This window comes from Lissotriton vulgaris, unplaced genomic scaffold (genome assembly GCF_964263255.1).
Source record: "Lissotriton vulgaris unplaced genomic scaffold, aLisVul1.2 SCAFFOLD_3538, whole genome shotgun sequence".
NCBI lineage: Eukaryota > Metazoa > Chordata > Amphibia > Caudata > Salamandridae > Lissotriton > Lissotriton vulgaris.
The window spans coordinates 185,648-212,622 of record NW_028243220.1 but is presented as its reverse complement, the minus strand read 5'-3'; the positions used below and the strand labels follow the sequence as shown (position 1 = coordinate 212,622).

General features: G+C 41.8%; 1 protein-coding gene across 2 annotated transcripts in view; it reads left to right on the top strand.

Annotated features, from left to right (window-relative positions):
* The first annotated feature begins 20,792 nt into the window (after positions 1–20,792).
* Positions 20,793–26,975, top strand: part of TFRC (transferrin receptor) — a 160,526-nt gene continuing 154,343 nt past the window's right edge. For both annotated transcript variants that reach the window (XR_015303846.1, XM_086948533.1), the window contains exon 1: positions 20,793–20,955. The gene's annotated coding sequence lies outside the window, so the exon portion shown is untranslated. The remainder of the gene's footprint in view (positions 20,956–26,975) is intronic.

Below are 26,975 nucleotides of genomic sequence, written 5' to 3'. Positions count from 1 at the left end.
ATTTGAGGCAAAGGTAACAAATCGGAACATTAGTCTAACATTGGGAATCTAATGGGCATTGAATCCACTAGAACAATGCAAGTAAAGTTTCATCTCTACATAAACTAGCTAAGCTTTAAGATCTTTTTTGAGTTTTAAATGTTTAAGGGTAGATTTAAATCAATTCAAGAATTACAAATGGATTAACTTGCAACGAGCGTAGTGAACATCAAGGGTTGTCACTCTTCCACACATTGCTACATACTTAGTAGCTCTTTCTGGAAGCCTACAAGCCCTGCCCAGCAGGATTGTCAACTTGTATTAATCACCTTGGTTTGGAGGTTTGTGGTTTTCATTGGAAAATCCCTGAAGCAAAAGCTTCTCTTGGCCTCATAAGGAGCACGCTTCCTCCTTTATGACATCCCTGATGTGTATGCAGCTGCTGTCTTTCCACAGTCCCCAGTTCTGCCTCTTCCTGCTTGTTTCTGTGTACAGTCTGTTGTTCTGTGTCCCTCTAGTTAGTCATTGTTTGTCTTTGGTGTGTGTTTTTACTCTCATTTCGTATCCTGCTGGATGAAAGATAGATTTTTATTATCTGCAAACTTTCATCTTGTTGGTGTTCTACCTTACTATTGAGTTTTAAATACCGTCCTGCCAAAATATTGTATTCAGGACCTCAACTTGCGCAATATTGGGAAGATAAGTATTAAAAGGTAGGTAAAGATTTACTATTCTACACTCCGTACATGCGTACGTCTTCTATGGCCGGCTCTCAGGGCTGTCAGCCATGTTCTGAGCTGCAGGAGATGTTGGGGGCATCCTGTGGGCATCGAACATCTGTTTACAAATCGCTGCTCACATTTCCCACTTGACCACCAGGTCTTGGCCAGAGGATGTCTTAAGACTTCTCGGCCACACAGAGAGTTGGGGAATGGCGCTGTCCGATAGTGAAAGGCGGAGTTTAACTGGAGGATTCCTACCACACAATGTGGAGTCCAGAGGATAAATGCCCCATTTTGCTATTCTTTGGCTAGTGGAAGTGTTTCTGTGGCACTGCGGATTGTTCTGAGATGTGTAATTGTAATTCACAGTTATAGAGCACATTATCACCGTCAGGTCTCTAAGCGCTGTCAGAGAGAGGCGCGTCCTGGCCTAAGGTGGGGGTGCTTATTGGTTTAGGGAAGGCCCCAGGCTTTCGCAAAAAGGACTGTCTTTAACTTCTTCCTAGAAGGGAGGAGGGCGTGCTCCTTGCGTAGTGTAGTTAAATCAGTGTTCCATTGGGTCACCCTCGAATGCACACTCCTGTTTCTTCTTTATTCTTTAAGGTCATGTTGTTTCTTTTCACTTTGAATGTTTAGAGAGCACACACTGCTCATCCTTTCAAGGACACCAAGGCTTTGTTGCAAGTCTTTTCTTGCACTTTACAAAAATAATGCAATAATCACCAATAAAGAGGCAACTTTCACCGCATCACCTAGAGGTAGACATGGGCGGGGGGGTCTCCAGAGTCATGGGCAGGTCAATCATGTGTGTATTAAAGAGAGGCCTCAGACCAACACCCTTGGTTCGAAAGGTTCCATTTTCACATTAGTTACTCTTCATTCGGTCTCAGACCACGATCTATTGATTACATAATACACCTACTCGCTAAGTCGATTACAAGACATCTTTCATTCATGGCTGCCAGAAGTGTGAAAGGATTTCAGGAAGACCACAAAGTAAGTTAGTATTTCCTTTTTGAGAGCTTCTTAGGTTTTGCCTAGGCAGCGCTTGCACTTTCTGTTCAAGACATGCTGTATCTACTCTGTGGGCTTTCACCACGCCCATCGTTGTTGATTTGTCTGTTTGCGTGGTGTTTAAAAAAACGTTTTTAGTGTTACAGTCTATTGGCCTGTGCAGGGTGTAAATATGTTCTGTGTTTCTCACAGCTACGTAGAACATCACTCTCCCTTTGGAATCTCCATGTTCTATAAGACACAACAGAAGGCCTTGCTAATTATGTATTCCACAAAGATTCCACAATAATAAGGAGGTTTATTAAAGTATACAAAACAGTGATGGATGGAATGCTTGAATAAGTACAGCCACTGGTAATTACTCGGCCGCATCCAGTCCATCGTTATTTTATACTTCATGCCACCTTAGTTTGGACCTTTAGATATGCAAATCAGTCTCCAATTTTAACAGTCCAGCCCGATATACCAAGCCAGGTCTACCTGAACCGGAAAACAAGCAACCTATGACCGGTTTCGCACTTGAAATAAAATGAAATATCAGCATTTGTAAAGCGCACAGCTACCTCCGGGGAGGTGTCCCGGTACAGGGGGTCACCAGGAAGATTAAGCGAACTATTGCCCAGAGTCACATGGTGCTGATCTAACCTGCCTCTGGTGCCAAGGATCGAACCGTGAACCCCATGGTCTGGAGTTAGGCACCCTGGCCACAGCGCCACAACTCTTCCACCACTTATGAGAGCCCATCAGACAGGTATAGCGTGGTTCCAGTGACACTGTGAGCACAGAACACACATCTGGACCCATGGGCCCTGAAAGTGCCCACCTCGAAAAAAGATATGATTCCATAGTTTTATTAATGGTACTTGCAGAGTAGTTGTGGTATACTTTACTATCTCATTAAGCATGGCACGAAGCTCATAGAAGCAAGTATCCCAGCGCTGCAGGAGGCGCTGAATGTTTATACTTCATTGTATACCTTCTTTTTATTTGTCGCCCCTTACATCTTTTTGTTTTCTGCCAGATGAATTTCGCCCTTTGACCCATGCTTTGCCTACAGAATAGAAGGGCCCGTCGCCAGTCTTGAGAGTTGAGCGGATGCGCCCTGAGGATGTTTTTGTGTATTTAACTTTAAATTATGTTTTAGATACACATTGACATCAGAAGCTGTTTGTTTTATATGAAACAGGTGCAGGCGTGTAGCTGCCACAGGCTTTATGTGACCTCTGTTCATTGGCTCTCTGTTTGTACAGACCAGGCAGATGATTGGTCAGAATGTCTCTGTGCACTTGGATAGTTTTAATAGTTTTTTATGTCTTTGTTTTAATTGACAAAATACGTAATTATATATGACCTTATGGGGTCTGTCGGCTGCCTTTGGCCACGCCCTCTTGAATTCCTAAGGCAGGCGGTGTTTAAGTCAAGTACTGACCTGGGTGGGACTGCTGTTGTCCACCTATTCACAGTCAGTGGCCACCCCTTCTCAAAGGTCTGAGGCAAAAAACTACTACATTGTGGGGTCCCTCAGGGGTCTCTCTGTTACCTGGAGTGGAGTGGTGTGGCTCACTGGTTAGAGGCGGCAGACCCGGAAGCAGAGGACGGCCCGGGACCAGGGTTCAATTCCCGACGCGGCAGGGTCGTGGACTAAGGTCAGCGGACTCGATAATTCTCGCCTCGGTGCCTACTCTAACCAGGGATCACACTCGGCAACTCTGGGCATTAGCATGCCTCATCTCTACAACGGCCCCCCACATTCGCCGGGGATACCTGGTTTCACCTTGGAGATAACCAGTAGGACCATCTCACAGGGATAGCCAGGACGGGTTCCCCAGCGGTCTACAGCGCCACGACGCCTCAGGGCAGCAGTGCGCTTTACAAGACCTTATAAATTACCTCTGCCATTTGATTATCCACATTAATGGCTTTCACATTTTCAACCAAGCAGGAGACACACAGGTTTTACCAACACGTGTCACATTCATGACTTCAGCCACTGATGGCTGATTTGGTGAGGGTAGGACCCGCAAAGTGTGCACCCATCTTGACTGGACGGTGCCAATAACCTTTGTATCACTGTGCAGCTCTTCTCAGGGACTTCTACCATTTGTTGTTGCATTATTAATTTAGAACGAAATACCCGCTATCCAGTCCGGCCCTGGTTGAGGAACAAGTCTCCTGATCAGAAGGCAGCCATGTTGGTCAGAAATCATGAAATCAGACACAGGGCTGGACGCGGTGACTGGGCCAGGAACTTGCAGCCAGGGCCACTATCACTGGAATTACGGTGCATGTGAGGATCAAATTATGCGGCACGGTTGACTAAATTATGCAGCAAGAAAAGGTAAATTGCGCAGAGTAGTGCAGCAGATTTTATGGTAGATTTATATTCATATTTTGTCATTTTTACACATGTTGGGCAAATGTTTCAACTCTTTAGAACCAGTTAAACAGTCAACCACATCAATAAGCAACTGAAATGTGGTCTTTGATGAGGGCCTTCTTCTGTGCGGCAGCACCCGTTGATGTGTTTTTAATAACTTTTGATCCGTTTGAGCTTGAAACAATTTTTTCGTTGAGAAACTGCAAACTACGCAGTGGATGATGGATGTGGCAAATATATAATTGCATGTAAAGCAATATAGCCACAGAATTGCATCACTCCAGAAGACCTGCCTTAGAAACAGAGAAAGGACCAACAGATGGATGCCACATTCATGTATAGTTATGGTCTCATTACAAGATTCATGGCCAATTTGGCCATCTTCATACTGCCAGAAATCCGTGGTGGAATCAGGATTATAAACTGTGTGGGAACACTGCACAACCAGGTTCTTTTTCTCCTACATATTTCACCAGGAAAATCCTGGTAGAAAGAACGAAAGAAAAGGGCCGGGAATACGGGAATTGGTGCTCATATTCCATTTCCCGCGGTTATCCTTCCGAAGGCGAAATCTCAGAATAGTGCACAAATACCGCACACCAACATTGCCAGGCTTCATGCTATCTGGAGTTTCCAGCTATCCTGCATCCACAGTGTGGAAGAAATACAGGTCCAGATTAAGACCAAACTTTCACTCAGCGAGGGAACTTGCTGCACTATGTTGGGTGAAGAAGAGAGCGCAATAATGCGCAATATGTACTAAGATATGGCGCACTTCTGCTCTCTCCTAGCACTGGCGTACAGCGATGTGCCTAGCGCAAACACAGACACCCTTGCACCATGACACAAGAGAACCTGTGCTGTGGTCAGAATCGTTTTTGTGCAGGAGGGGACACCTTTCTGCACAAAAACTATCCATATAAGTTTATTCCTCAAGAAGTAACAAGGAGAATTAAAGCTATTTCTCCTTGTTACACCCACCTCAGCTACATGCACTATTTTGGTGCAAACCAATTCTTAAAAGTCTTTGTAAATATGGGTTTGCAGCAAAAAACGTGGGTGGATGCACAGGAATAGCCATGCTCCACCCATGTAAAACTTTCCAGAGGCAGGATAAAGGAACGCATTTCAAGGCACCAGGTTGTGTTACTTTTGGGTAAAATCCCATGCTAAACCACGCAAATCTTGGGTTGCATGGCTTAGTAAATCACGAGATACATTTTGCCTCATGACTGCACCAAAAAAGCGGCGCAACCATGAAGCAAAATGTTAGTAAATGTGGGCCACAATTTAAGGTGGTGGCAAGAGTGGACTGGCAATGACCGTTCAGTCCTTGACCACTGCTTGGGGCGTGGGTGGTACTTCATTCTGCAGTCTCATCTGGTGGCAAAAGTATAAAACAAAGAGTGCTGGAGCTGAGCACAAAACACAGTGAAGTGAGACAAGGCATGGGGCAGGGGTATCTCAAAGATACTGTGCTTGTTGCCTGGCCCCACTTACGTCATAGTCTATTGAGCCCAGAAGTATTCTTTTTACATCATTTTATTAGATTTTCAAGAGCCCAAAAGTATTATTAAGCAATGGGTGCCAAATCTTAGTATGCTCTGAGGATTAATGTGTGATGGGTGGAAAATCCCTACACGCTATTAGTATTACTGTGTGATGGGTGGTAAACCCCAGCGTGCTATGAGGATTATTGTGTTATGGGTGGTAAATTCATGCATGCTACAACTATTAGTGTGTTATGGGTGCCAAATCTTAGCATGCTCTGAGGATTAATGTGTTATGGATGGAAAATCCCTACACGCTATTAGTATTACTGTGTGATGGGTGGTAAATCCCAGCGTGCTATGAGGATTATTGTGTTATGGGCAGTAAATGTATGCATGCTATAACTATTAGTGTGTTATGGGTGCCAAATCTTAGCATGCTCTGAGGATTAATGTGTTATGGATGGAAAATCCCTACACGCTATTAGTATTACTGTGTGATGGGTGGTAAATCCCAGCGTGCTATGAGGATTATTGTGTTATGGGTGGTAAATTCATGCATGCTACAACTATTAGTGTCTTATGGGTGGCAAATCTTAGCATGCTCTGAGGATTAATGTGGGATGGGTGGAAAATCCCTACACGCTATTAGTATTACTGTGTGATGGGTGGTAAATCCCAGCGTGCTATGAGGATTATTGTGTTACGGGTGGTAAATTCATGCATGCTACAACTATTAGTGTCTTATGGGTGGCAAATCTTAGCATGCTCTGAGAATTAATGTGGGATGGGTGGAAAATCCCTACACGCTATTAGTATTACTGTGTGATGGCTGGTAAATCCCAGCGTGCTATGAGGATTATTGTGTTATGGGTGGTAAATTCATGCATGCTACAACTATTAGTGTCTTATGGGTGGCAAATCTTAGCATGCTCTGAGGATTAATGTGTGATGGGTGGAAAATCCCTACACGCTATTAGTATTACTGTGTGATGGGTGGTAAATCCCAGCGTGCTATGAGGATTATTGTGTTATGGGCGGTAAATGTATGCATGCTTTAACTATTAGTGTGTTATGGGTGCCAAATTTTAGCATACTCTGAGGATTAATGTGTTATGGGTGGAAAATCCCTACACGCTATTAGTATTACTGTGTGATGGGTGGTAAATCTCTTCATGCTAGGAGGATTATTGTGTTATGGGTGGTAAATGTATGCATGCTATAACTATTAGTGTGTTATGGGTGGTAAATCTAAGCATGCTCTGAGGATTATTTTGTAATGGGTGAAAAATCCCTACACGCTATTAGTATTACTGTGTGATGGGTGGTAAATCCCAGCGTGCTATGAGGATTATTGTGTTATGGGTGGTAAATGTATGCATGCTATAACTATTAGTGTGTTATGGGTGGTAAATCTAAGCATGCTCTGAGGATTATTTTGTAATGGGTGGAAAATCCCTACATGCTATTAGTATTATTGTGTGATGGGTGGTAAATCCCAGCGTGCTATGAGGATTAGTGTGTTATGGGTGGTAAATGTATGCATGCTATAACTATTAGTGTGTTATGGGTGCCAAATCTTAGCATGCTCTGAGGATTAATGTGTTATGGGTGGAAAATCCCTACACGCTATTAGTATTACTGTGTGATGGGTGGTAAATCCCAGCGTGCTATGAGGATTATTGTGTTATGGGTGGTAAATGTATGCATGCTATAACTATAAGTGTGTTATGGGTGGTAAATCTAAGCATGCTCTGAGGATTATTTTGTAATGGGTGAAAAATCCCTACACGCTATTAGTATTACTGTGTGATGGGTGGTAAATCCCATTGTGCTATGAGGATTATTGTGTTATGGGTGGTAAATGTATGCATGCTATAACTATTAGTGTGTTATGGGTGGTAAATCTAAGCATGCTCTGAGGATTATTTTGTAATGGGTGAAAAATCCCTACACGCTATTAGTATTACTGTGTGATGGGTGGTAAATCCCAGCGTGCTATGAGGATTATTGTGTTATGGGTGGTAAATGTATGCATGCTATAACTATTAGTGTGTTATGGTTGGTAAATCTAAGCATGCTCTGAGGATTATTTTGTAATTGGTGAAAAATCCCTACATGCTATTAGTATTACAGTGTGATGGGTGGTAAATCCCAGCGTGCTAAGCGAATTGTTGTGTTATGGGCGGTAAATGTATGCATGCTTTAACTATTACTGTGTTATGGGAACCAAATCTTAGCATGCTCTGAGGATTATTGTGTTATGGGTGGAAAATCCCTACATGCTATTAGTATTACTGTGTGATGGGTGGTAAATCCCAGCGTGCTATGAGGATTATTGTGTTACGGGTGGTAAATTCATGCATGCTATAACTATTGGTGTGTTATTGGTGGTAAATCTAAGCATGCTTTGAGGATTATTTTGTAATGGGTGAAAAATCCCTACACGCTATTAGTATTACTGTGTGATGGGTGGTAAATCCCATTGTGCTATGAGGATTATTGTGTTATGGGTGGTAAATGTATGCATGCTATAACTATTAGTGTGTTATGGGTGGTAAATCTAAGCATGCTCTGAGGATTATTTTGTAATGGGTGAAAAATCCCTACACGCTATTAGTATTACTGTGTGATGGGTGGTAAATCCCGCATGCTATGAGGATTATTGTGTTACGGGTGGTAAATTTATGCATGCTATAACTATTGGTGTGTTATTGGTGGTAAATCTAAGCATGCTTTGAGGATTATTTTGTAATGGGTGGAAAATCCCTAAATGCTATTAGTATTATTGTGTGATTGGTGGTAAATCCCTTCATGTTATGAGGATTATTGTGTTATGGGTGGTAAATTCCTGCATGCTACAACTATTAGTGTCTTATGGGTGGCAAATCTTAGCATGCTCTGAGGATTACTTTGTCATGGGTGGGAAATCCCCACACACTATTAGTATTATTGTGTGTTGGGTGGTAAATCCGAGCAGGCTCTGGGGATTATTGCATCATGGGAGGCAAATCCCTACATGCAATATGCATTATTGTGTTTTGTGTGGCAAACCCGTGCATGCTACGAATATTATTGTGCTATGGGTGGCGAATTGTAGCATGTATCGAGGAATATTGTGTTCTGGGTGGCAAATCTCTGCAGGCTATGAGCATTATTATTTTTTGGGTGGCAGATCTTTGCAATCAATGCGTGTTCTGTTTTATGGCTGGAAAATCTGATGAAGCTATGAGTATTACTGAGTGGTGGGTGGCAGATAAGTGCAAATAATATGATTGCTGAGTGATTGACCACACACCTGGGCATGTATTGGTGATTTTTAGGTCTTGCAGACCTGTGTTGCAGCGCGCATTCGCTGCGCGCTCTGCGGGGCTTATTGTAATCGAGTAGATTTCAGAAGTGGACATGAAGCCCGGCCCATCATACCTATCGCGTGGCGTTATCGTTTATGCTAAACGCTGGCTTCCTATTGAAAATGAGGCTTCTTTGTTACCGCCCTGTCTCCTTCTCGGCCGGCCCATCTGGACTGGATTGTGTACTTGCGGCGGGACACGGTGGTCTTTATCTGGTGGGTGAGCACTATTTTATATAGACGCTGATGGGGACAATGGCAGCTGCCACGGTATGCACTCGAAATTGTATGTTTTTAATTTAATTACTGTATTGAGTAGTGAGGTCGACCACCGTACACGTTAGGCCACATCCTCTCCACAATCTTCTAATGGAAGGGGCCATATCAGAGCAAAGCCTGTAAACCTGTATTTTGGTTAATATACTTGGAAAACGGTGCTGTACAATGGACCATTTGGCCCCAGTTTGTAATGCAAGTTATTACAGAGAAGGCCCCACCCCCTTGTGCCCTTTGAGGCGTGTGGCTCACTGGGCTGGCTTGGCACCCGGGGACCTGGTGTTATAATATTCCCTGCTTCCCTGCCAGTGGTCCATCCTTAGCCTGACCACTCTTTGGGAGACCAGGCCTCACACGTGGCGGCTGATGAGAAGACAGTGAAGAAAGATTTGCAGGTCTGCTCTGACCTCACAGTAAATTCATGTAATGTGCCCCAGGAGCTGCAGCTTTCATTTACACTTCAGATAACATTTCTTCAGGATCCGCCTTGGCCTACAGGGCAATCGGGCTGGTCTGACAGCTAAATGTGTGGGTCGGGTTTGTAGCAGTTTTTGAGCAGGTGGGTCAATTTTTACTGTTGAGTTCCCTTATATTAAAACAAGCATTGCCTGCACCAAGCACAAATCCATGCACTCTCCCATATCTTGTAAAAAGCATACACTGTTTGTCTGTACAATTAATTTATTTGTATTTTATTTTGAGAGTGTTATATAGCGCTGGCTAGACCTGGAGGTATCGGAGCGCTTTACATAAGGTTCCACAAGAAATACAAAATTACATTAGTTACACCAGTTACTAGAAAAACATTTCAAGAGTGCAGAAGATGCAATAAATGGAGCTTAGACGGGTAAGGGTGTGGGGTAAAGGGGTAGGAGGTGATAGGATGGAGAGACGAAGGAGAGTCTGCCCAAAGTCCGGCTGGGTAGGTGATGGCCGAGGGGGAAGTTTACAGCCCATCTCCTCTTTAGATATCAGGTAGCTCCGCCGGGCACCAGCCAAACAGCTAGTTTAGAACAGCCCTGATTTGCAAATGAAGGCCACTCTTTTCGCTAGCTGATTCGCAAATGAGGCTACTTTCATTTTGGTGCCCAGGCCTATTTTTTGAGCCAGTCCGACCACGCATTTCTTGTTCACGTATCTAGTGGGGGGACTGTAAAAATCACGTATTTTCTATGAAGTCCTGGTTTCGAGCGCCCCTGATGGGGTGCTACTGTTTGTCACTAATTCAAAGCCTTCTCCCATCGTTCAGATTTTCAATAGGTGCAATAAATTGCTCAGATACTGAGTTTTTAGGGAACAACATTCATATTTTCGTGTTTCCTACATCAAAATCCACGTCACAGTAAATACCGTTTGACCTTCCGAAATCTAACATGGGCGCTGATTTTCTTGCTCATGTAATTAACAGCTACAGTAAACCCTTGGTAAATTCAAAAATTTGAACCCTCTTATTTTCGAAAGATAGATAAAGTTTCTAGCTAAATTTCACACAATAAATTGAAGAAATTCTCTCAGGATTTCGCCAACTCTCAGGGATTACAGTGAGGGCCGGTGAATAACTGTGACTGCAGGTGAGATGCTAAGAATAACAGAAGGTCCTCTGTGCCTTTTAGAAGTAATATATTTATTTGGAACCTTTATAGAGTGATGTGTGCCTCCTTTCAGTTACTTGAGAGCTGATTGGTAGAAAAAGCGGAAAAGGTCGTTAGAGCTGATTGGCGGACTTAATCTTCTATAATGTTCCTCACACTTTAGCACCTTAATATATTAGTGTAAGCAATAAAATGAGATAAAAGATCACAATACAGAGATAAAAGGGTGAACGAATTTGTACATTTGGCACATTAGCACTTTAGTATATCTTGAAATCATAGATTGAGCCAAAACGTTTATAATAATGGCAAATGATTAAATATAGTATTTGTAAACCATTGCAGATAAAGGATACCAAATTGTATTTATATCAGGGAAACGTACATGATAACTCAGAAGCATATATTTTACCAAATCAGCACATTAGCACTTTGACTTGGGAAAATCAAATAAACTGAAGTAAAGAACACTGTGATAGAGTGGTTGTGTAAATACCAATAAAAATAAATGGATTTTTTTTTTTAATTATTGACAATTCTTCTTTTAAATGCTTGTATTTTTATTGTAATCAAATGATTAATACAAGAAAGTATTTTTGCTACTAATCTGATGTGTCACTCCCGACCCCTTTTCTGGAGAGGACACGTGTAGGCCAGTACAAGAGCTCTGTTTACATCTGTCTTCTGAACCCCATGTAATGTGGCTTGGCCCTCAGCTTATGTTCAGGGAGCCTCAGGGTCCCTCCTCTGTGGTTGAACTGTTTGAAGTGCTTCCGGCTAATGGGGAATCGCAGACAGGCTTGGTCTGCCGCGCCTTGAGTACACTGGGTGGCGCTTGAGGCATTACCACAGAGGTGCTGTTGGAGGGGTGTAGCTCATTGAGGCTGTTAGCTAGTTCACTGAGTTGTGCTCCCCTGCAAAGATGTGTGTACATTCTGCCTGTCACTGGTCTGAGTCTCACAATTGTGAACTTACCATTACTGACTCTAGAAAGAGCCAAAGCGAGTGACATTCATGTGGGCAAGATTAGCATGTCTTGTCTGAAAGCCATCGAGTAATTCAGCCCCTGATGTGGGCGTAGCAGCGCTTTGAAGACTTCTAGGCGCTCAGGGAAAACAGGCGTCTCTGCAGCAGTGTCCTGTTGGGGATGGCTTGAGCTCAGCCAGAGACAGGCACCCCCGGGGATAGAAGCAGAGAAGAATAGTGCCCCCCAGGGTCTGTGAGGGGTTTCCCACTCTGGTGCTGGATGTGCAAGGGGTGTGTGAGCCTTACCACCAGAGTTAGTGTTCCTTCTGAGAGATGAGCTATCCGGGGTCACGTGAGTCAAAAGAGACTTGGAAGGGAAGCTAACATCTGGCATGGTATACAACTGGGAAACAAACCAACCCAATCTGGGGCAAACCAGATAGAGAAAGCATGTGCGAGTAAAAAGATCCACTCCAAAGGGCCAACACCACATTCCAGGAACTCGCTAGGGCACTTCACCTCCAGATTTACATATGTGTGTGTGTATATATAAGTATATCTATCTATCTAAATAAATATACATATCTATATATATCTATGTATCGATATATCTATATCTACATCTACAAGGATTTGCCGATGGATGCAATAAATTAATTTCACCACGCAATAACGGATTTGGGCTCGGTTCTTTTGGTGCAAAAATACGGATGGCTGAAGTAATATATATATATATATATATATATATATATATATATATATATATATATATATATATATATATATATATATATATATATATATATATATGTATATATATATATTCATATATATATTCACACAATTTTAGTCACTCTGACTAATAATAAGGAGGCACTCACTCGTATTTCGTAAAAAGTTACAGCGGCTTTATTCTTGCCAAACCCAACGCGTTTCACCTCTTCCAAAGGCTTGATCACGGGATCAAGCCTTTGGATGGTATGTGCTGATGGTAACCTGCTGATGGTTGATGATGGCTGATGGGATAACCTGCTGATGGTATGTGGGTCCCTGCGAGAGGGGTAGACTGCTGCTTAATCTATAGATGGAATAATGACCTGTGTAAGAGTAACTTACTTACGCAAACTACCCTCCCTGGGGTTTAGGCCATCAACCAGGAGCAGTCTATCGCAAGCAGGTAGAGAAAAGAACACTGCAAACAACCCTAGCGGACTCTGGGTCTCACTTGGAAGGCTTCTGTGAGTTGTCCTCCATGGACTATCTTGCAGGTTATTCCCTCATAACAGATCCTGATGATTGTTAAGAGTTTATCTGGCACACCGTAGTGGTGGAGGACTATCCAAAGAGTATTCCTGTCCACACTGTTGAATGCCATTTTATAGTCGATAAAGTTGACATATGGGTGAGTTCCATTCTTCGACTCTTAATGATGACGTGCAGTGTTGCAATCAGGTCTGTGCAAGAAAGTCAGTAAGAAAAGGGCTCCTCCTGGCAAGGGGAGGAAGATGGCGGCCGGCTAGGAGACCCGGTCGGGAGCTCCACACTTGCAGACGGGACTGACTACATGAAATAATAAACCTATTCTGAAATAGTGCTATGACAATGGACAATAGTAACTGAGCACACGCAATCCCTGGAAAATAGAAGCATCGACATACCACAGGTGGAGGAGAAGTACGGGGGAAAAGCACTCACGAGCAGCGGAACGGGCTCAGCTCCTGGCGGAATTGACGGGGTAGCGAGGTATTGACGTGACCCGTCTTTGATCCTGGTTTCACTTCGGTCCTGACCCTGGGTGTTCCGAGCTGGTCTGTACAGATCAAACGCCACAACGGACGCCCCACACAGATGGGCAGCAGCCTCGGGGGCCCAGCGCAACTGCCGGAGAGCGCAGGGAAGAGTGAGCTTCCACTTCCGGGGCAAAGACGGCAGCGACGGCAGCGGCAGTTGCAGCATCAGTGCTAACAGAGAGAGTTGCCCAGGGTATCTGCCGAGGTGTTGGAGGCACAAAGGGGAGGACTGCCGGGGAAATCAAGGAAGCGCCAGCAGGCAAGATAGTAGGGAATTCCACAGGAGAGGAGGCGGCCCGTTTTTGAAATATACTTGGCGTTCTTATCCAGAGAGCAAGCAGACCGAGCTGTGGAGGCAGGAGAGCGAGAGAAGCAAGGAAGACAAGTCGGATTTTTGCCTCTACTGCAGCCACATGAGCCAGGTACGAGGGGTTGAAAATAGCCAGGGGAGGATTGCACTGGATTTAATAGAAGGGTGTAAGGAAGGTGAACACCGGGTTGATCAAAAAATAGAGGCTGAAAAGGATAACTGCTTAGAGGGCAGTGGAGCAGGAGTGTTCGATTTGTTTTCCAAGACAAAATTTGGGGCAGAGGGGAAGGACCGGGAAAATAAAACAGAACTTAAAAAAGGAGGTGGAGTGATATCAAGCTACTGCCTTAGAAATAGGCAATTTTCTAAGAGAAGTTTTACACAACCTCCTAAACAAGTAACCCTGCCTATTCAGAAAAAATACAAGAAAAGCTCTACTAATAGAGAGCTAGAACGTCAACCCAAACCAAAACCAGACAAAACAGGAGCCCTCTCTGAGCACAAACTTAGGATCACACCCTCACTGAGATCATTTTTTAAAGTGCAACAGCCCCTGCAAATAGTGGGAAAAAGCCCTCCCATTCTGCTACCCCAAATTGAAGAATCCTCCAAAAATCTGATTGATAAAGATTCAAAAATGAGTACGGAGTCAACTAGCGACATAAATATACAAAGTGAAAATACAGAAACTCCTGAGAATGTACCTAAACGTCCCGAAACTCCCGCAATTGAATCTGCCGCAAGTACATCCAATTGTCCCTCTGACTATCCTCCTCCTCAAACTTTCCTAGAGCAAACTGGAAAACTCATGGAAAGTCTCATGGAGAAAGTTCTAGGAGAGATGAAAGAAAGGTTCTTGGTATCCGAGTCCAATCAGGCTAAGATCCAGGAAGTATGCGAGACTTTAGAACAAAAGCTGAATTCACTGGGCGATAGAGTGGCTGCAATAGAGTCAGAGGTGGTGTCCCTCAATAAAAGAGTTGAATCTAACCAGTCAGAGATAAGAAAATTAAGGGGCTCGGATAAAGCCACCAAAGAAAAACTGGAATCCCTTGAAAACCAGGCAAGAAAAAATAACCTTAGGATTTTAAATGTACCGGAAAATCTGGAAGGGCAAGACATAAAGAACTTTTCTATCTCTCTGCTCGAAGAATTCTTTCCATGGACAAAGGACATAAACTTGAGTGACGATATTCAAAGAGTACATCGAGATCCATTCAGAAAGAGTAGAGACAGAAAGACGCCTAGAAGGATTTAAAAAAATTTCAAAACATATACTCTAAAAGAAAGAATCCTAAGTGAAGGTCTAAAAAGCAGCTCTCTAAAGAAAGACAATTGGACCTTTAGGATACGTTCGGATATGTCAAAAGCCACACAAGATAGGCAATGGGAGTTAGGTCAATATATGGCCGAATTGAAAACCCTAGGAGCTACGGTCCAAATGAGATTCCCCGCCGCACTGCGAATCATGTGGCAGAAAAAAATGCATAACATCAGAGAACCAAGTGAAGTGGAGGATCTCATTGAACAGATTAAGACTAAGTTACGCACTACAACATAATTTTAAGGATAGGTAACGTAAAAAAGACAAAGTGTGGATCTCGAACAGGGCGAACATAACGCCCAAAAGAAAGAAGGGAGGCTTCCTCGGGGTGGGCGAAGATAAACACAGAAAAAATATAAAATCAAGTAAAAAAGACACCATGGGTGGGGAGCAAACTAGGGAAAAAATTGAAAAAAAGTATCCTCAAGAACGAAGCAATGGAGTGCGCAAGAGAACGATAAATGAATGGAAACCAGGAATAAAAACTTAGCAAAAAGAAAAGGCCATGTCTAAATCAGTGAAAGACTTTAAAATCTTATCATGGAATGTAAATGGGCTCAGAACACCGAGTAGACGGAGGAGAATCTTTGAATATCTAAGATTAGTGGATAGTGAAGTCATCATTCTCCAAGAGACCCATCTTTTAAGTCAAGAATGGGAACATATAATAAAGTCGTTGAACTGGATAGATTCTTACGTCTGTACAAACCAAAATTGCAATATAAAGGGAGTTGCAATACTTTTTTAAAAAGCACTTAATGCAAGAATTATACAGAAAACAGTAGACAGCAAAGGCAGATGGGCTGTAGCAAGAGTGAAGATATATGGAAATAACCTAATAATAGCGGGATATTATGGTCCAAATATTGATGATTCAAACCCTCTACAAAACTTGTACTCAGAGCTGTTAACAACATCCGACCCAATTATGCTCGGGGGTGATTTTAACATTATGATAGATCCTAATTTAGATAGATCTCCTCCAGGAAGGCAAACAAATCTACCAAAAATGAGAGAATGGCTTAACATCTATAAAAGAGATTTAGAACTGATCGATATGTGGAGAGAGAAAGGGAAAAAGGAGCACCCATTTACCCTACATAACAAAAAACTAGGCCACAAGTCCAGAATTGACTATTTTCTGATTAGTAAAGACTTCCATAGAAGCATCAAAGTTCTGGAGCATTTGCCCGAACATTTGTCTGACCACTCAGCGGTTCAAATAACAGTGCACTTTGAAATAAAGAAATCTCAATTTAGATGGACAATAGATCGCACTCTCTTTCTGGACCCAAAAATAAGGGAAGATCTGAACATATCCTCAGCAATTTTTTTCGAGGATAATAAAGTAGGTACCTCAGATCAAATTACCTGGGATGCTTACAAAGCAACCATCAGAGGCAAACTTATAAGCCTGGGGGCCCACAGAGCAAAACTTATCAAGCAAGAGATTAAAGAAAAGGAAGAAATTATAAGTCAATTAGATGTACGGATCAACACAGAACCGAACCTAGAAACAAGAAACACATTGGAAAAGGAAAGAAAAGATTTAAGAGGAAAGCTAGCAGACTACCTTGAAGACAGAGTTAGAACTAAGTGGGAAGCTAGTAAACTTGCCACTCACGAGTATGGTGAGGGATGCGGAAAATTACTGGCCTGGAAAACTAAAACGGAACAGACTAGAAACAAAATAGACAAAATACAACTAAGCAATCAGCCTGGGACATCGTCTGAAGAGTCAGAAATCAGGCAGGAATTTGAAAATTTCTTCTCCGATTTGTATGTGGAAGATTCCTCCTCTACTCCAGAGCAATCAGAAGAATATCTGGACTCTCTAAATCTGCCGAGATTATCAGATCTGGAAAATGAAGAACTAAACGCAGAAATAACAATGGAAGAAGTAAAATCAGTCTTGAAATCTTTGAAAAAAGGGAAAGCCGCTGGGCCTGACGCTCTTCCAAACGAACTATACTCAGCATTAAAAGAAGTTATAACCCCCCCACTAACAAGATTACTAAACAAAATATATAGGGAAAAAGAAAAAACTCCGGATACCTGGCATGATGCCATTATAAGTCTTATTTTAAAACCAGGAAAAAACCCCACAGTCTGTGAGTCATATAGACCCATATCCCTACTAAACTGTGATTATAAAATCTTCACAAAATAATAGCAGGCAGATTAGCTTTGGTAATGCCAAAATTGATACATCCAGACCAAAAGGGCTTTATAAAAGAGAGGCAAATATTTAATCTAACCCACAAACTTTTTGCAGCAGTTGACTTAGCTACAAGTGAAAAAATCCCTCTCACAATAATAACTTTTGACGCTGCTAAAGCGTTCGATCGAGTTAACTGGTCCTTTCTAAACAGACTTATCAATAAATATAACCTGGGTCAAAATTTTAGTCAACTAATATCTGAGACTTATAGAAACCCGAGAGCAAAAATCCTAGTTAATGGGAGTCTAACTAATAATTTTACAATTCAAAGAGGAACAAGACAAGGGTGTCCTCTGTCTCCCTTGCTCTTTAATCTATATATTGAACCTTTGGCAGCCACATTAAGAAACAACGAATCAATAATCCCTTTTAAACATCAGGATTGGATTAAAAAAGTGGCTCTATATGCGGACGATTTAATGATTTTTACAGGAAATTATCAAAACTCCTCCCCAGCAATAAATAAGGTAATTTCAGAGTTTGGGAAGGTATCTGGATATTTAATAAATGAAGCAAAAACTGAATCAATGAGCTGGAATACACAACAGAATAACCCATACACAAAGGATAAATTAAAATACTTGGGTATAATCTTAGTAAAAGATCTCGAAAAAATCCCCCAAATAAATCTGAGTAGGATCTCATTAGAAATGAATAAGCTTCTGAAGGTATGGGATAAGCTACCTTTAAACATGATAGGAAGATCTAATTTGGTGAAAATGTCGATCCTTCCTAAATTTACCTACCTTTTTAATGTCATACCATTGGAGTTTAAGAATAACCAGCTGAAAAAAATACAAGGAGATATAACGACTTTCATATGGGCGTCAAAAGGCTCAAGGATTGCCTGGAACAAAATGAGAAGAAGAAAACTACAAGGTGGAATAGCCAGTCCAGACATTATGGAATACTATAGAGCTTTTCAATTCAAGAATGCAAGATCACTGGTGAACAGCTATGTTTTTTACCCCCAATATCTCCAAATACTAACAAATAAAGTTGACCATTTCCTGTTTAAATTTGGACATCCCAAATTCTTTAAAAAATAAAATTAAAGATACTAAAAAATATGGCAAAACTCTGGTATCAAGTAAGAAGCGCACTAAACATTCCTTACTACAGCTATGCAGCCCCTATATGGGACTCACCAGGCACCCCTGAATGCCTAAAAGATGCCCTAGCAACTCCTCTAAGAACGGCAGGAATTAACAAATGGGGACAACTGATGACAGAGAACTCAATAGTGCCTTGGGAACAACTTACCGAAATTACTAACGGGACCCTTTCAAAATTTAAATATTATCAACTTACAAGCTGGGCAAGCTCCCTGTTGGAGAAAAAAACGGGAAATATAGAAATAGAGAAAGAGATCACGAAAACCTCCCCAATAAAAAAGGAAATTTCTATATGGTACTGGGCTATAATCACGCCAGGAGATGATGACGTCTCATTATCGGAATCGACTTGGAGTAAAAACATCATAGACTCAGAACTTGATAGCTTATGGAAGAAATCATGTGAAAAATGTTGGAGTATCATTAAACCAGCGCGTCTAAAGCGAAATCACTTATTCACACTGCATAGGGCATATTGGACACCAAAAAAACTGTCAAAATTCAAAGGAGCAAGCATAAAATCCTGCCCCAAGTGTGGATTAGAGAAGGCAGACGACATACATATGTTTCACAGATGCCCACGACTGGAACCCTTCTGGCAGGAAGTAGGTAACACGATATCTCGGACATTGGGAACAAGCCTAAATGTAAGTACAACATTAATTATTTTTGGGATATGCACTGAGCTAAATGTAAGTAACGAGAGGTTAACCAGAAAACAAGAAAATCTATTATTTGTCTTGATACTTCTTGCCAGAAGAGAGATTTGTCTGAACTGGGTAAAGCCAACGCCTCCGTTGCATGAAGATTGGCTTAATTCCATTATAACCATTAACAAACTAGATAGAAAGGGGAAACTCTCCAAAAAATTTAACTTCTGGGAAATTTGGGAAAATTATTATACTAATAATACATAAGAGAAACTTGATTAAAACAATTTGTCCGATGATTAAAGCGGTGACAATAATTCAGATGGGAATAATTTCCCATCGAGTAGCCAAAAAGGCTAGCTCTCCTTCCTTGCCGCCATGAATTATTGAATATGGTAAAGGATACAGGAGGACTATAACATGACAGTTCCACCAAAGGGGTACTCTATGTGGCCGGAAAATATAAGAAAAGAGTGAAGGAATAAAAGTGGAAGTCCTAAAGTTCTCTATTGTAATCCTTATACATTCATTCGCAAAATGAGGATAAAAAAAAAAAAAAAAAAAAAAAATAAAAAAAAAGAAAAGGGCTCCTCCACACTTCCAAAAAATAAGCGCATTTTTATAGAGTTGTGGACAAAGGATTTCATACAGTTGCAGATGGTTCCCATAAAATAAAATAATCAGAATCAAATAGACTGAAACAGTTGCTAGAAAAATACACTTTGAAAGTATTTCCTTCTACCACATGGAGTTTCTCATGGACACCACCTATACTGGAACTAATATTGCTGCATTTAATGTGATTCTGCTAAAACAGAACCTTGAACATGTTCATATCTGCTGAAAATACAATTTATCATTCTTCGGAAGGTCACAGCCTTGCCTCTGAAAATCATAGAAACGTTATTTTACCGAGACATGACAATTCTTGTTTGTACAAATTGAGGAAAAGAGGACTGGGACTGCTTGGTTAGGTGGAGTTCAAATGATCATTAGTGCAAAACATATTAATGAAAATTAAAAAATAAAGGTCAGACTAGTGCTGACTCTATGGATGGGGGCTCTGCTCTGTGCACCAGGAGCATGCTGGTGCTCATTTTAATGTATAGCCAGCAGCAAGCTGACTGACCCTGAAATGAGGATACATTTGCTATCCCATCTGAGGTCAGACTGGCTCTTCTTTTAATGTTACCAGGACCATGGGCCCTTCCAGGGGTGCTACTTTCAGCCCCTGGTGCTTTGCTGTCTGACTCTGGCCCCAGCGGACCCCACCCCTGGCCCCTGCACCCTCGGATTTAAAGGATTAAGTGGTTTTACCCAATGAGAGCAGGACGTGAGTACTGACAGCCTCGCGCGGCTCACGAGGACACAGGAGGTAGTGACAGTTGGAGCCCAGCCTTCCGACGTCACGAACAGGCAACCGCCCCTCTGGAGGGCGGAGCTGGAAATGACAGTTAGCAGCTCCGCCCCCTTGACGTCAATCTGCACGCCACTCGGTGGTAAGCCACTCCCTGAGTAGGTCACCCCAACCTTGAGCCCCGCCCCCGGCGTTGGTTGTACGCACGTTAAGCCCCGCCCCCTGGCAGACGTCTCCGTTCTAAACCCCGCTACGACGCCAATCCACGGTAAGCCTCGCTTCGGGTTGGGTTCCACCCTCTAAGCCCCGCCCCCGAGGCGGACGCCCCGCGCTCGGCCCCGCCCCCCGTCGGACGTGCCTCTTGAAGCGTGCGCGGAGGCTCGGCTGCGGTGTCGGGCGCTGAGGAACCGGAGGGCGCAGGTGAGTGCGGGCTCCGTCCGTGACCCCGGGGGGCGGTGGAGGGCCCGGGCCTGCCCCTGACAGACGGGCGCACCGTGGGGGGAGACCCGCTGACAGGGCCCGCACGAGGGAAGGCCGCACGTGGCCTCTGAGAGCCGGCATATCCGCCCCCTCTGGTGGGGAACCCAGGCCCGCCGAGGGACCCTGGGGGGGAACGCGCCAGCCCATACGGGGCCCTCGGTCACGGCAGCTGTCCCCACAGGCCCCCCGCGCTCTGTCCCCACAGGTCCCCGTGTCTCACCCGGAGCTCCACGTGCGCTGCACCCGGAAGGACACCCGGGCCCAGGTCACCTTCAGCCTCCGAGCACCGGCGGAGGGAGGGAGGGCCAGGCGGTTCCACCAAAGGGGTACTCTATGTGGCCGGAAAATATAAGAAAAGAGTGAAGGAATAAAAGTGGAAGTCCTAAAGTTCTCTATTGTAATCCTTATACATTCATTCGCAAAATGAGGATAAAAAAAAAATAATAAAATAAAATAAAAAAAAAGAAAAGGGCTCCTCCACACTTCCAAAAATAAGCGCGTATTAAAACAGAACTTAAAAAAGGAGGTGGAGTGATATCAAGCTACTGCCTTAGAAATAGGCAATTTTCTAAGAGAAGTTTTACACAACCTCCTAAACAAGTAACCCTGCCTATTCAGAAAAAATACAAGAAAAGCTCTACTAATAGAGAGCTAGAACGTCAACCCAAACCAAAACCAGACAAAACAGGAGCCCTCTCTGAGCACAAACTTAGGATCACACCCTCACTGAGATCATTTTTTAAAGTGCAACAGCCCCTGCAAATAGTGGGAAAAAGCCCTCCCATTCTGCTACCCCAAATTGAAGAATCCTCCAAAAATCTGATTGATAAAGATTCAAAAATGAGTACGGAGTCAACTAGCGACATAAATATACAAAGTGAAAATACAGAAACTCCTGAGAATGTACCTAAACGTCCCGAAACTCCCGCAATTGAATCTGCCGCAAGTACATCCAATTGTCCCTCTGACTATCCTCCTCCTCAAACTTTCCTAGAGCAAACTGGAAAACTCATGGAAAGTCTCATGGAGAAAGTTCTAGGAGAGATGAAAGAAAGGTTCTTGGTATCCGAGTCCAATCAGGCTAAGATCCAGGAAGTATGCGAGACTTTAGAACAAAAGCTGAATTCACTGGGCGATAGAGTGGCTGCAATAGAGTCAGAGGTGGTGTCCCTCAATAAAAGAGTTGAATCTAACCAGTCAGAGATAAGAAAATTAAGGGGCTCGGATAAAGCCACCAAAGAAAAACTGGAATCCCTTGAAAACCAGGCAAGAAAAAATAACCTTAGGATTTTAAATGTACCGGAAAATCTGGAAGGGCAAGACATAAAGAACTTTTCTATCTCTCTGCTCGAAGAATTCTTTCCATGGACAAAGGACATAAACTTGAGTGACGATATTCAAAGAGTACATCGAGATCCATTCAGAAAGAGTAGAGACAGAAAGACGCCTAGAAGGATTTTAATAAATTTCAAAACATATACTCTAAAAGAAAGAATCCTAAGTGAAGGTCTAAAAAGCAGCTCTCTAAAGAAAGACAATTGGACCTTTAGGATACGTTCGGATATGTCAAAAGCCACACAAGATAGGCAATGGGAGTTAGGTCAATATATGGCCGAATTGAAAACCCTAGGAGCTACGGTCCAAATGAGATTCCCCGCCGCACTGCGAATCATGTGGCAGAAAAAAATGCATAACATCAGAGAACCAAGTGAAGTGGAGGATCTCATTGAACAGATTAAGACTAAGTTACGCACTACAACATAATTTTAAGGATAGGTAACGTAAAAAAGACAAAGTGTGGATCTCGAACAGGGTGAACATAACGCCCAAAAGAAAGAAGGGAGGCTTCCTCGGGGTGGGCGAAGATAAACACAGAAAAAATATAAAATCAAGTAAAAAAGACACCATGGGTGGGGAGCAAACTAGGGAAAAAATTGAAAAAAAGTATCCTCAAGAACAAAGCAATGGAGTGCGCAAGAGAACGATAAATGAATGGAAACCAGGAATAAAAACTTAGCAAAAAGAAAAGGCCATGTCTAAATCAGTGAAAGACTTTAAAATCTTATCATGGAATGTAAATGGGCTCAGAACACCGAGTAGACGGAGGAGAATCTTTGAATATCTAAGATTAGTGGATAGTGAAGTCATCATTCTCCAAGAGACCCATCTTTTAAGTCAAGAATGGGAACATATAATAAAGTCGTTGAACTGGATAGATTCTTACGTCTGTACAAACCAAAATTGCAATATAAAGGGAGTTGCAATACTTTTTAAAAAAACACTTAATGCAAGAATTATACAGAAAACAGTAGACAGCAAAGGCAGATGGGCTGTAGCAAGAGTGAAGATATATGGAAATAACCTAATAATAGCGGGATATTATGGTCCAAATATTGATGATTCAAACCCTCTACAAAACTTGTACTCAGAGCTGTTAACAACATCCGACCCAATTATGCTCGGGGGTGATTTTAACATTATGATAGATCCTAATTTAGATAGATCTCCTCCAGGAAGGCAAACAAATCTACCAAAAATGAGAGAATGGCTTAATATCTATAAAAGAGATTTAGAACTGATCGATATGTGGAGAGAGAAAGGGAAAAAGGAGCACCCATTTACCCTACATAACAAAAAACTAGGCCACAAGTCCAGAATAGACTATTTTCTGATTAGTAAAGACTTCCATAGAAGCATCAAACTTCTGGAGCATTTGCCCGAACATTTGTCTGACCACTCAGCGGTTCAAATAACAGTGCACTTTGAAATAAAGAAATCTCAATTTAGATGGACAATAGATCGCACTCTCTTTCTGGACCCAAAAATAAGGGAAGATCTGAACATAACCTCAGCAATTTTTTTCGAGGATAATAAAGTAGGTACCTCAGATCAAATTACCTGGGATGCTTACAAAGCAACCATCAGAGGCAAACTTATAAGCCTGGGGGCCCACAGAGCAAAACTTATCAAGCAAGAGATTAAAGAAAAGGAAGAAATTATAAGTCAATTAGATGTACGGATCAACACAGAACCGAACCTAGAAACAAGAAACACATTGGAAAAGGAAAGAAAAGATTTAAGAGGAAAGCTAGCAGACTACCTTGAAGACAGAGTTAGAACTAAGTGGGAAGCTAGTAAACTTGCCACTCACGAGTATGGTGAGGGATGCGGAAAATTACTGGCCTGGAAAACTAAAACGGAACAGACTAGAAACAAAATAGACAAAATACAACTAAGCAATCAGCCTGGGACATCGTCTGAAGAGTCAGAAATCAGGCAGGAATTTGAAAATTTCTTCTCCGATTTGTATGTGGAAGATTCCTCCTCTACTCCAGAGCAATCAGAAGAATATCTGGACTCTCTAAATCTGCCGAGATTATCAGATCTGGAAAATGAAGAACTAAACGCAGAAATAACAATGGAAGAAGTAAAATCAGTCTTGAAATCTTTGAAAAAAGGGAAAGCCGCTGGGCCTGACGCTCTTCCAAATGAACTATACTCAGCATTAAAAGAAGTTATAACCCCCCCACTAACAAGATTACTAAACAAAATATATAGGGAAAAAGAAAAAACTCCGGATACCTGGCATGATGCCATTATAAGTCTTATTTTAAAACCAGGAAAAAAAACCACAGTCTGTGAGTCATATAGACCCATATCCCTACTAAACTGTGATTATAAAATCTTCACAAAATAATAGCAGGCAGATTAGCTTTGGTAATGCCAAAATTGATACATCCAGACCAAAAGGGCTTTATAAAAGAGAGGCAAATATTTAATCTAACCCACAAACTTTTTGCAGCAGTTGACTTAGCTACAAGTGAAAAAATCCCTCTCACAATAATAACTTTTGACGCTGCTAAAGCGTTCGATCGAGTTAACTGGTCCTTTCTAAACAGACTTATCAATAAATATAACCTGGGTCAAAATTTTAGTCAACTAATATCTGAGACTTATAGAAACCCGAGAGCAAAAATCCTAGTTAATGGGAGTCTAACTAATAATTTTACAATTCAAAGAGGAACAAGACAAGGGTGTCCTCTGTCTCCCTTGCTCTTTAATCTATATATTGAACCTTTGGCAGCCACATTAAGAAACAATGAATCAATAATCCCTTTTAAACATCAGGATTGGATTAAAAAAGTGGCTCTATATGCGGACGATTTAATGATTTTTACAGGAAATTATCAAAACTCCTCCCCAGCAATAAATAAGGTAATTTCAGAGTTTGGGAAGGTATCTGGATATTTAATAAATGAAGCAAAAACTGAATCAATGAGCTGGAATACACAACAGAATAACCCATACACAAAGGATAAATTAAAATACTTGGGTATAATCTTAGTAAAAGATCTCGAAAAAATCCCCCAAATAAATCTGAGTAGGATCTCATTAGAAATGAATAAGCTTCTGAAGGTATGGGATAAGCTACCTTTAAACATGATAGGAAGATCTAATTTGGTGAAAATGTCGATCCTTCCTAAATTTACCTACCTTTTTAATGTCATACCATTGGAGTTTAAGAATAACCAGCTGAAAAAAATACAAGGAGATATAACGACTTTCATATGGGCGTCAAAAGGCTCAAGGATTGCCTGGAACAAAATGAGAAGAAGAAAATTACAAGGTGGAATAGCCAGTCCAGACATTATGGAATACTATAGAGCTTTTCAATTCAAGAATGCAAGATCACTGGTGAACAGCTATGTTTTTTACCCCCAATATCTCCAAATACTAACAAATAAAGTTGACCATTTCCTGTTTAAATTTGGACATCCCAAATTCTTTAAAAAATAAAATTAAAGATACTAAAAAATATGGCAAAACTCTGGTATCAAGTAAGAAGCGCACTAAACATTCCTTACTACAGCTATGCAGCCCCTATATGGGACTCACCAGGCACCCCTGAATGCCTAAAAGATGCCCTAGCAACTCCTCTAAGAACGGCAGGAATTAACAAATGGGGACAACTGATGACAGAGAACTCAATAGTGCCTTGGGAACAACTTACCGAAATTACTAACGGGACCCTTTCAAAATTTAAATATTATCAACTTACAAGCTGGGCAAGCTCCCTGTTGGAGAAAAAAACGGGAAATATAGAAATAGAGAAAGAGATCACGAAAACCTCCCCAATAAAAAAGGAAATTTCTATATGGTACTGGGCTATAATCACGCCAGGAGATGATGACGTCTCATTATCGGAATCGACTTGGAGTAAAAACATCATAGACTCAGAACTTGATAGCTTATGGAAGAAATCATGTGAAAAATGTTGGAGTATCATTAAACCAGCGCGTCTAAAGCGAAATCACTTATTCACACTGCATAGGGCATATTGGACACCAAAAAAACTGTCAAAATTCAAAGGAGCAAGCATAAAATCCTGCCCCAAGTGTGGATTAGAGAAGGCATACGACATACATATGTTTCACAGATGCCCACGACTGGAACCCTTCTGGCAGGAAGTAGGTAACACGATATCTCGGACATTGGGAACAAGCCTAAATGTAAGTACAACATTAATTATTTTTGGGATATGCACTGAGCTAAATGTAAGTAACGAGAGGTTAACCAGAAAACAAGAAAATCTATTATTTGTCTTGATACTTCTTGCCAGAAGAGAGATTTGTCTGAACTGGGTAAAGCCAACGCCTCCGTTGCATGAAGATTGGCTTAATTCCATTATAACCATTAACAAACTAGATAGAAAGGGGAAACTCTCCAAAAAATTTAACTTCTGGGAAATTTGGGAAAATTATTATACTAATAATACATAAGAGAAACTTGATTAAAACAATTTGTCCGATGATTAAAGCGGTGACAATAATTCAGATGGGAATAATTTCCCATCGAGTAGCCAAAAAGGCTAGCTCTCCTTCCTTGCCGCCATGAATTATTGAATATGGTAAAGGATACAGGAGGACTATAACATGACAGTTCCACCAAAGGGGTACTCT